Genomic DNA, 11,590 nt, shown 5'->3' with positions numbered 1-11,590 from the left:
CTTTACAAATATATTCTTTATAGGATTACACTAATTTTGATAAATCAGATAAAATAAAGAATTAATTTGTTATAAAATATAAAAGAAACTAAATTGTAAACGTAAAGATGTCGATTTTAAAACACTTATATAATATAGGTCATAAACTATATATATATTATAATATATTTAGTTTATAGCTTATTAACTACAAATATCCATGTATCATTACAAATATTGCAAATTCAAGTACAAAATATTTAACAAACAATGAGTTATTCAAAGTATGTTAGAAATAATCCATTTAAAGCAATGAGATAAACAAGGACGGGGATACTACATCGCTCTTGATTGCCTACAAACAAAATTTGCCTCAGTGATCTCGAAGTCTTTAATCATTGCGTTGCCATTCCATTATATTTTTGTGTTCTGTGATTCCAGTTACGAATAGTATGGAGTTCAATGAGTAGTGGTCATTTACCTTTCATTTAATTGGCAGTCCAGATATATTTGTTAAATTCGAGGGTATGCTAAAGGGTATGCAGCACGAACTTATAAATATACCTGGACTGCCAATTCAATGAAAAGTAAATGACCACTACTAAAGTCCTTTTGATGTTGGCCACTCTGACAAATTTTAGTTGTGCCAACTGCAAGGAAACAAAACAATTTAAGTTTTTGAGAGGTTATGTTTACAAAAATACAAAATAGAAAGTTACATATAGGTAAGAATTTAAGATAGTTGCATTAGATTTGTGATTTTGCTGGTACTCCTTTAAGAATTTCGTTAAAAAATTTATGAAAAAAGTAGTCCGCACCTAAAATGAGACAAAGTTTCGATTAACTTGGAATAGATCCATGCACTTTACAATATTTGTTTTATTATTCTGATACTCTTGAATCTTATAAATCCTAATACCATGAAAATGATTTAATTCATTAAAATTTTTGCTTGTATTTACTTAACAAATTCAGTGAAAAACACTTTTATTTTCTTTCTATTTTTACTATTACGACTTTTAGGTTCCTTCCATGTACACACTGTACGTTCCACATTAATAGGTACAGCCAGTGGCGGCTCGTTAAAAATTCAAAGCAAACAATATTTTTTACGTCCAATAGTAGATACATTAATTAATTAATTAATTACAAAAATAGATTAATAATACCATTAATTATACAACAAAAAATATGATCCAAATCTTGTTTTATTACCTATTAGTATTATACCTATCAGTAATTTAAAAATTCGCCGAAAAATCCAGTGCAAGTCGCTGACTATTTTCCCATATCAACTTACCTACCGCGCTCCGTACTAAAGCAAGCATGGGCCAGCCCAACACAACCGATAACAGAAAGACAAACGCAATTGATATTTCTAATGAGAAAGACAAAGACAGAAGGGATCGCGTGTGTGCAGGGCTGGGATTCTAAAATCACGACTCGATCTCGATACGATCACGACTTCGAATTCGATCGCGACCCAGTCGTGACGACAAGGGTGATTCTAAATTTCAATCGTCGGCTAAACTCGTTTTATTCGATTTGATTTAGGTTTCTTGGAATATATTTGTTATTTTCCCTAATATTTGACAGATGGAAGCGTCAATTGTCTTTTCTATTGATAAACACCAGAGTTTTCATTTATTTTGTAAATTTTTTTCGCCTTCGTGTTTTTTTATTTAAATATATGCCTATATTATTTCTTTAAAATAAAAAAATTTCGTTTAAAACCATCACTATCCATTGGAAAATCATAATTGAATTCATGGAAAATCACAAAAACTTGTTGTGTTCATCCACTTTTGGTATGTTTAAACGTTTTAATATGGCAACATGTGTGCAATCAATAGGACCTAGAACACCAGGGAAATTGGATCTCTCTATAAATGTTAATTTAATAATTTCTCTAATCTCTTATATTTGAAAAATTAATGAATCGGTCAGCAAGGTGATTGTCAATAATTTCAGTAATTTTATAAATCCAATGACTTGTAGTAGTTTCGCTTTCAAATTAAAAATCTTGTCCAATGCTTCTTTGGTAATAATATGTGGCATAAAATCTTGATATATGTACTAAAACTGCCCATTCAATGGTAACTCTATTTCCTCTGCCTCTATTATTAACAGAAGGTTGTGAAAAATAGGGTCGAATTAAATCTATTAGTTGTTGTGTTTAAGAAAGCTTCTTGATATACTAATGAAAACCTAGTATCATAGATAATATATAATAACTAAAAATGCCTGGTATGACTATTGGTAAACAATAAATGAAACAAATACGTTTAAAAAAGGATGCTGCTACATTATGCACGTATTAAAAAAGGAAGAAGCTGTATCGTCTGGTGTATACGATATATCCAAGCGTGTCGTCGACAAATCGTTAAAAACTAGGCAATCCGCAAGACACTCACGACTGAAAATTTTATTTAGAATCAGTCATATCGAGTAATCGTGTCGAGTCGTGATTTTAGAATCCCAGTGCTGAAGTACACCAACTGACACCATGCGAACTCGCACAAATTGGGCGAGCCCATTTGACGTGGGAATCTTTTAAAGCATAACATAAATAAATTTTGTTTGCTTTTTATTTTTGACGCTTATCCATAATAAAAACTTTCGGCCGATATTTTTTTTGCTGTATGTCTCGTTTTCTTTATAGCAAAACAAGGCTCGTTTTTTTTCGAGCAAAGTCAGCAAAGCCAAAAATATTGTTTTATAAATTACAGTATAAAAATTGTTTTCTAAAGAGCCCCATACACTACGTTCTTTTCTGGTAGTTTTAGCCGACGGCGATGGTTAAAAAAGTCACAAAAACGAAGTGAATGGACAAAACCGCCGGGTTTCCACATCGTTTTATTTCAGGCGAGGCTTGATTTTCCTTCCAACGTTTTCAACCATCGGTTAAAAATGTTAAAACTGCCCGAAAAAAACGTGTATGGAGCCCTTAACGCGGTAAATTCAAATTTCACCTCGTGATCTCGGCTCCGCGGGCTGGCCCATCGGTCGTATTCGGTATTCGGGCGGGCTATTCGGCTTTCAGCATTTGGGCCATTTGACGGGAAAAGTGTGCGTCGTTGAAACTTTAACCTAACCTTGCCTAAAGACATTTTCGCAGACGCCACTAAAAAGCACCACGAACTTAAAAATATACCTGGACTGCTAATGCATATGGCCACGATACCCAAAAATGACCACTGCATGGTGGCCGCCATTGTTATAGTGGTTGTGTCCTTTTGATGTTGGTCACTCTGAAAATTTTTAGTGTTGCCAACAAAAAATATATTAAATAACGGTAATGAAGTTGACATTTGACGTGTGAGTATAGCGGATTGCCTAGTTTTTGACGATTTGTAAACGACGCTTGGGTATATCGTCTGGAACAGGCGATGTAGCTTTCTCCTTATTTAATACGTGAATAATGTATCACCATCTTTATTTAAAGGTATTTGGTTCAGTTTCTCAAAACCGAATTATTGTGAAATGTCCGTATTGTTTATAATAGAATAATATATTTTTTCTATATAAACCCTTTATAATTACAAACCCTCATAAAAGCATCTATATTTTGATTCTTATATATGGTTGTACCTATTAATGTGGAAACACTGTACATGGAAGGAAAGTAAAAATCGTAGGTAATAGTAAAAATAGAAAGAAAATAAGTGTTTTTAACTGAATTTGTTAAGTAAATACAAGCAAAAATTTAAATGAATATCATGATTTTCATGGTATTGAATTTATAAGATTCAAGATTATCAGAATGATAAAACAAATATTTTAAAGTGCACGCATCTATTTCAAGTTGATTGAAACTTTGTCTCATTTTAGGTGAGGATTACTTTCTTTCATAAATTTTAACGAAATTCTTAAAGAAGTACCAGAAAAATCACAGATCTAACACAACTATCGTAAATTCTACCTATATGTATGTATTTTGTATTTTTGTAAACATAACCTCTCAAAAACTTTAATTGTTTTGTTTCCCTACAGTTGGCACAATTAAAATTTGTCAGAGTGACCAACATCGAAAGGACACAATCACGCAAAATGGCGGCCCCCTAGTAGTGGTCATTTACTTTTCATTGAATTGGCAGTCCAGGTATATTTATAAGTTCGTGAAAAAGCACCCGATTCCCGCCGGTGATCGTGTATGTTCGGAGAAAAATTCGGTCGTTTGACGTGAATGACAAGAATAACGACACGAATGTTCCCGCTTTTTTTGCGTTTGTTGGTTGTTTACTTTCGTAAAAAAGCTCCAACTAATTTGATCAATTATTGCGATTATACTGAACTTGTTTCTTTGTGAAATATTGACCATATTGTTGCTTATAGTGTTTTAAAATAATACCTGAAAAGCTGTATTAATTCCAATTCAGCGATTTTAGCTGTAAAGATGGACGGCCCTACTCAAAACCATCAGAATCAGGACCAAACTATCAACAAAAATATGTGCCACTTATGCAGTAAAATGTTTTCTTCCATTTCAGCTAAGAACAAACATATTAAAGTTATTCATAAGCAGCAGCTTCCAGATAACCCAGTCACACATTTCTTGTCCCTTATGCAAAGAGACTAAATATTCTTGTGAGACATTATCAAAGACTTGAAGCTCATTTACAGGTAAGTCATGATATCAAAATAGAGTCCTCAACTTTCCATTTTTCCAGCGAAGAAAGATTTGAGGAATGGTTAAGAGAGCATAAAATAAGCACAAACTATGCACTTGTTCGCACAAGGAAAATTGAAGACAATATTGAAAAAGTATATTGTTGCAATCGAAGCGATTTTAGAGGTAATTTGTAGCAATTTCAATTGTTCATTATGGTGTGTGAGCAAAGGAAGGGAAGCGATTCTGTTTTAGGTGAACTCCTTGGGGAATGTTCTTCCAATAATATTGAAGCTAGCCATAGTCTAGAAATTGAAACGTTTGTTAATGAGAAGATTACTGAAAATCAACAAGTAGCAGTACAAGGATTCACAACAAGCAATCAACAAGAGAAATTGAAATTGAAAGTGTATCAAACTTTTTAAGATCTTTAAATGATGAAACTTATGATAAGTAAGTTATCTTTTTATAAAATTATATAAGATATATTAACACATACCTGTAAATGTCTAGGTGCATGAGACAACTGATATCAATGATGGAACAGATAAATAAGACAAATACAAGTAAACGAAAAATGGACAAACAAGTTTATTTTCCATCAAAGAAGAAGAAGGAGCAGTAAATAAAAATAATAAATTGTATATTTTTTTCTATTTATCAGTATTTTTTTTATATAATAGTAGGTATATTTTTATAGGTTTAAGTATATATGTATGTATATGTGTATTATAATTTTTTTTGTAAGTTTTAGGCAAATATTTAAAAAAATATTACCTATCTCATAAGTTTCTTGCAGTTTCTTCTTATGAGTATTAATGGAAACTGCGAATTGTAAATTAGTATTTTAGCATAAAATAATTGAGTTTCTTTTCAAATCAGTCATATACATTATACATGTTTTTGCAGCATGTATAAAATAAAACTTTTAATATATGATACCATTTATATAACAGTATAACTAATTAAATCCATTGTGTTTTCACTTACCAAAATTACCTCTCTACCTAGGTATAAAAGTTATTTAAAAAAAATAGGTACTTATTTTAAAGAGATTAATAACATTTATGTATTTAAGATTAAAATTAAAGTACAATACTACAATATTTAATAAATTTTGTTTTTCATTTATTTATTTTTTCTAAATATGCAATACCCTATTGTTTAAGTTGGGCTTTTCCTTTTGATATGTCCACATATTATAGAGAGAACTTAAAAAAATAATAGTTATTTGTATAACAAAAGGGAGCAAAGTGCATAATTTCCTTAAGTGGGTGAAGTTTGATCTAGCAAAAGCATCCATAGTGAGGAAATGACGCCGCTCCTACAGTACTTCATTTTCTACTTTCATTCTTATTAATAAGCACAATTTAATGTAAAAAATTAATTTTATAAAAAATAAGCAAGATATAGTCAAATAAAAAAATTCAATTGTGCAGGGAAATAAAATTAAAAATTTTCTTATAAGGTAGTAGAAAAATAAATATTTCAAATAACACTTTCTCAAAAATAAACCATAGTAATTTTAAATAATATCCAAAATCAAATAAATCAATGTCCGCCCAAGGAAATTTTTAAAAATATTTATTCAAAAAAAAAATTCAATTTCCATTCCATTGGATCGTTCCACCAAACTGCATTTTTTTGATACTTACATTTACATTAGGGTATCATGTATAAAATTAATAATTAAATTTTCTTGTTTGCATCCTTTATTTATATTTAATTTATTTAAAGAATCAATAATTATTATTATTCCAGAAACGCTATTTTTTATTTTAATTAAATTATTATTCCATTAATTATTATTTACATAAATTATTTTTATTGCCAGAAACCGTTGCTTCTAGCAGCAAACATTGCTCTTTTGTTAGTTGCCCGCCATTCACATAATATTTAAATATCCGAATGGGACAGTCGGAGATAACCGAATGGTGACGGGAATCGGGTGCTTTTTAGTGGCGTCTCATTTTCGCGGTTTCGAGTAGTTTTTTTTTGTAGGTATGTAAATTAGAATAATTATTATTAAACTGATAATGGCAGATTTAAGTGCAAGTGTAAGCAATTGAAAAGAATGCCGGATTTTCTTTGCAATACTTACGGGTATATCAACTTTTTTTTCGAAATCTACGAAGCGTACCAGAGTTTTAGATGAAATTGGGTCTAAGCGTGTGCCAGGAAGTTCGGAAACGAGGTGGAATTTTAAATCGCGAATTATCGATACTGTTATTAAACAGAGGCATCAACTGGTGGACGTTTTTGAATATATTGTTAATAGCCAGAATTTCGCTAAAGACCATGAGGCAATTCGGGCTGCCGTAGGCTTTAAAAAGATTTTAAATGATTTTACGTTTTTATTTTTATTAAATGTTTTTAATCTCATTTTTGAACAGACGGAGTTAGTATTCAATATATTACAGAGCAGATTATCTGACATCTCGTACTGTAAAAATCGAATTGAAAATCTTCTAGGAACTTTAAAGAATTATCGGGAAAATGATATTTTCTTTGAGAGAATTTTTAATGACATATCCGTAACTATAGGGCCGCCACCAGAAAAGAAACGTAAAAAAGATTATGACGAGCTGACTGATTCAAAATTATATTTTAAACGCGTTTATAACAAAATATTAGATTTAGTTGTCAGTCAAATTCATGTTCGATTTAAAGATCTCAAAAATCTAGTTTTTTTAGAATTATTGGATAAGATTAAATTTCCTTCTTATAAATCTATAATTCCCCAAAATTTGCTTAATTCGTTATTTGCATCTTACCCAGAGTTTTTCAATAAACAAAAATTACAAAGCGAGTTGACGGTTTGGTACTCAGATGCTGATATATTAGGAGTTTCTTCAAAATATACAGATATTCTTCAGTTCATTTATACTAATAATGTTTGCACAGACGTTCCGGAAATCTATAAATTATTATGTTTGGTACTGTCGCTTCCTGCTACATCCGCTTCAGTGGAAAGAAGTTTTTCTGCTTTAAAACGTATTAAGACATTTACAAGAAATTCCATGACTCAAATGAGATTATGTAAATTGGCCACTATTTCGATAGAAAAGGAGTTAATAAAATATTTACAAGAACATCCTGAAATTTCAAAATTTTATGAAAAGGTCATTAATCACTTCGCGTTAACAAGAAACAGACGAATCGAACTAATCTATAAACAGGTACCCTAACAACGAACATTTTTGAAAATTTAAATACTTTATAGGGTGTTCCACCGCGAATAACCGCGATCTATATATAGAAAATTACACATAGAAAATTTTCCTATGTGTAGTTTTCCCATATACAGATCGCGGTGGGTTTGTATATAATATGTATATAATTATTATGAAATAAAATGTTATATTATTCAGAATTTATATATTTTGTTTTTGATATTTTCAAGAAGTTTTGTTTAAGTTATATCTACTACTCAACAGTCCTTTTCATACTAACCACTATACTTAGTATTATCCAGTCCCAGTTCCTATCCTGGCAAGAGAAAGCTCTAGACCTTCTCGCTGGTTCTTGCTGAACGGTATATTTACAATTATTTAAGTAGAGGTTGACAGAATGAATGCGAAAAAAAATTGTAAATATGCTGACTAACATGGAGTGCTAGATATGTTTTTTTTTCTTTAAACGTCAGTAAATCCGTCATTATTCGACTGTGTAAGTGGCAGCGAAGTTTAATTTTCCTTCTGGCGCGGTCGAGCTCTTTTTTTCACTTTTCCGCCGGCGCAGAAGGAACAATATTGTTGACTTATCAGTCCACTGACGCCCTTATGTTACATTACTATATTACTTTAGCAACAACTTTTACCTATTCACCGATACGGTCTAAGCCCTCTTGCAAACCCATTCTTATATCTTTAATAATTATTATTACTATTAAAAAGAGACGTTTTTGTATCAATTTGTCGAAATTTGAAGAAAAAATGGCATATTTTATTCGGAGGAAAAGTTGATTTTCCTTACTCGAATTTGGGCGTGGCACCTAAAAAATTTTTCGACTCCGGTGGGACGCCTGCGGCGGGCTTTTTTACCCCATTCATACTCACTTGCTCATTCCTCATTTCATCTGCCCACCCATAAATAATTCCCACGAGCCGCCACTGGGTACAGCCATCTATAAGAATCAAAATATAGATGATTTTATGAGGGTTCGTAATTAGCAAGGGTTTATATAGTAAAAATATATTATTCTGTCAACAACTATATATTACTCTATCATAAACAACACAGACAAGCAATTCACAATAATTCGGGTTTAAGAAACTGAACCAAATACGTTTAAATAAAGATGGTGATACATTATTCACGTATTAAATAAGGAGAAAGATACATTGCCTGTTCCAGACGATGCACCCAAACGTCGTTCACAAATGGCCAAAAACTAGGGGTATGTACCGTTTTCAACTGTCAGTACAGGATTGTACTGTGCTGATTTTACTGTAATTTGTCGTTCCGATTTTATACAGCGTGCTGTTTTGCTCCAAAAAAGGAACAGTTTTCAGCACTGTTTTCACAACCACAACATAACCTATAAAACCAAATTACCTGTTTTTGTTTTGTTTTCCGGTACGGTGTTTTGCTTTATTAAAACCAGACCACATTTGTTATTAAAATAAATATGTCGAAAAAAGCAAGATGGTAAGAATAATAGACGCAGAAAATAATTTTTTACGTAAACAAGAAGATTCAAGAAATCAACATCAACAACACTTCTGACAGTTTTGACATTCCCCCACTATTTTACTGTCCCTACAGTAGCTTTTATCCTCAGTCAATCCAGTAAAGATTAATGACGTCACAGTGACGTCACTAACGCTTTTATGACGTCATTCAGTACTGAATCAGTAAACTGAAACAAATATCGGAACGACGTCCAGTAAATTCAGTACTGACAGTTGATAACGGTACATACCCTAGGTAATCCGCTATACTCACACGTCAAACGTCAGCGTCGTCAACTTCATTACCGTTATTTAATATATTTTTTGTTGGCAACAATGAAAATGTTCAGAGTGACCAACATCAAAAGGACATAACCACTATAAAAATGGCAGCCACCAGGCAGTGGTCATTTTTGGGTATCGTGGCCAAATGCATTAGCAGTCCAGGTATATTTATTAAGTTCGTGGTATGCAGTAATTAACATCGTAAAAGCAAGAAAGTTACAATATAAAGGACATATAATTGATAGGACAGCAGTAAGAGATGATTAGAGTAATTTCGCAAGGAAATATACAGCAAAACATTTATTATTATTGGTAGATCGTATATTTATAAGTTCGTGGATGGCACCCAAAGAATAAGGACATATGTCAGTTGTCCTGACAATCGGTCAAACAGTCACAGAGATCGTTTAGGCCCGGTTGTACAATGGGCGTTTACCGACAGTTATAGTTATAGTTAAGATCTCCGGTTCAGCGGAATTAATCCGTTGTACAATGTTGGTTCAAATGATAATCTGCAGTTCATCTTAAACGTCCAATTTCGAGCGTTCAAAGGGAGTTCAAGCAAACTTTTAAAGTTAGGTTAATATTTAGTTAGTTTTGACTTGAATATCATTTTGATATTTTTTATTCATCTAACTACAGCTGCCGTTCAATATTTATTGGGTTAGGTGAGGTGCTAATTTATTAGTTACTAGGTACCCTAAGTTTAGCTTACAATCCATAACTATAAAAATGGATCCTATTTAGGAAGAATTCCAGATGACGAAGATTTTCTGAATTAGTAAATAAAATTGTACACCCTAGATCACCAAAGGTGTACAGGGATAGATCGGATTATTTGAACATTGGTGATAATAAAGAATTTAAGGCTAGATTTAGGTTGGACAAGCAAGCTGTAAGATTTATAGTAGATACATTTTCTGAATAAATTTTATCTGTTACGAACAAGTATGATGATTTGTATTCGTTCAATTAATTACACGATTTATAGAACTTAAAAATACTTTTAGAAGCCATGCATTGACTACTCCTGAAATGGTATGCGTTGCTCTACGCTTTTTGGCCACAGGAAGTTTTCAGCAAGTTGTTGGGGACTTAGAGGCATACACAAATCAACAGCAAGCCGAAAAATATATATAGTTTAAAAAAAAAATTGCTCAATTAATGCCAGAGTTTGTAAAAATGCCTAGAACTTAAGCAGAAGTTAACAGCATAACGCAAGAGTTTTTTAATAATGCTAGGTTACCGAGATGCATTAGTATTTTGGACTGTACTCACATTAAAATCCAATCTCTCGAAGGGGAAGATGCAGACAATTATAGAAATCAAAAAGGATTTTTTTCATATAATGTCCAAGCTATTTGTAGTGCAGATCTTAAATTCAAGGATATTGTCTGTAGGTGGCCAGGATCTCGTCACAATTCTAATATATTTAGAAACAGTATAATCCGAAATAATTTTGAAAATAGGGTGTGTAATGGCAATTTTGTTGTAGCAGACAGTGGTTATGCCATCAAGTCATATGTTATAATATCTCTATTAAGCCCTCAAACTCGAGCCGAACATGTTAATGACTCTCAAATATGAAGAAGGAATCCCATAGAAATATGCTTTGGAAGTTAAAATAAGAATCCCTATATTCTTTTTAGGAATAAAACTAAAACGGAAAAAATTGGAGGCTATTGTTATGGCTGCAGTAGTTCTTCATAATATTGCTTTATCTATGGAAGATGCGAATCCTCCAAGTATCAGTGAAGAACTTGCAGCTGCAAGAGAGTTGACTAATAATGTTAATAACAATATTCAACGTGCCCCAGGGGGAATTAACAATAGTGTTGGTTATATTTAATAAATACATCCTTTCAAAATTTGTTGAAAAAACAACATGTACATACATGTCATATGTCTGGCGAAATAAAACACCAAAATTCAAAAACAAATTAGGCACTATTTTGTTGAAACACCAAACAAATCTAAGGTAAGTACCTGCGGCAAAGGTAAGTGTAGTTGCACAGAGTGGCCAGTTTATTATGGGCCTATGCCT

At 31.9% G+C, this 11,590-nt stretch overlaps 1 long non-coding RNA gene across 1 annotated transcript; it reads left to right on the top strand.

Annotated features, from left to right (window-relative positions):
* The first annotated feature begins 3,454 nt into the window (after window positions 1-3,454).
* LOC126737356 (uncharacterized) lies at window positions 3,455-5,554 on the top strand. Its single transcript, XR_007661002.1, has 4 exons — window positions 3,455-3,617; window positions 3,811-3,907; window positions 3,973-5,041; window positions 5,102-5,554. It is a non-coding gene; the product is annotated as an uncharacterized LOC126737356 (long non-coding RNA).
* Window positions 5,555-11,590: the final 6,036 nt, after the last annotated feature.

The sequence above is a fragment of the Anthonomus grandis genome, chromosome 6 (assembly GCF_022605725.1).
Source record: "Anthonomus grandis grandis chromosome 6, icAntGran1.3, whole genome shotgun sequence".
Taxonomy (NCBI): Eukaryota; Metazoa; Arthropoda; class Insecta; order Coleoptera; family Curculionidae; genus Anthonomus; species Anthonomus grandis.
Note: the sequence above shows the minus strand (reverse complement) of the source record. Positions and strands in the feature narration are given on the sequence as shown.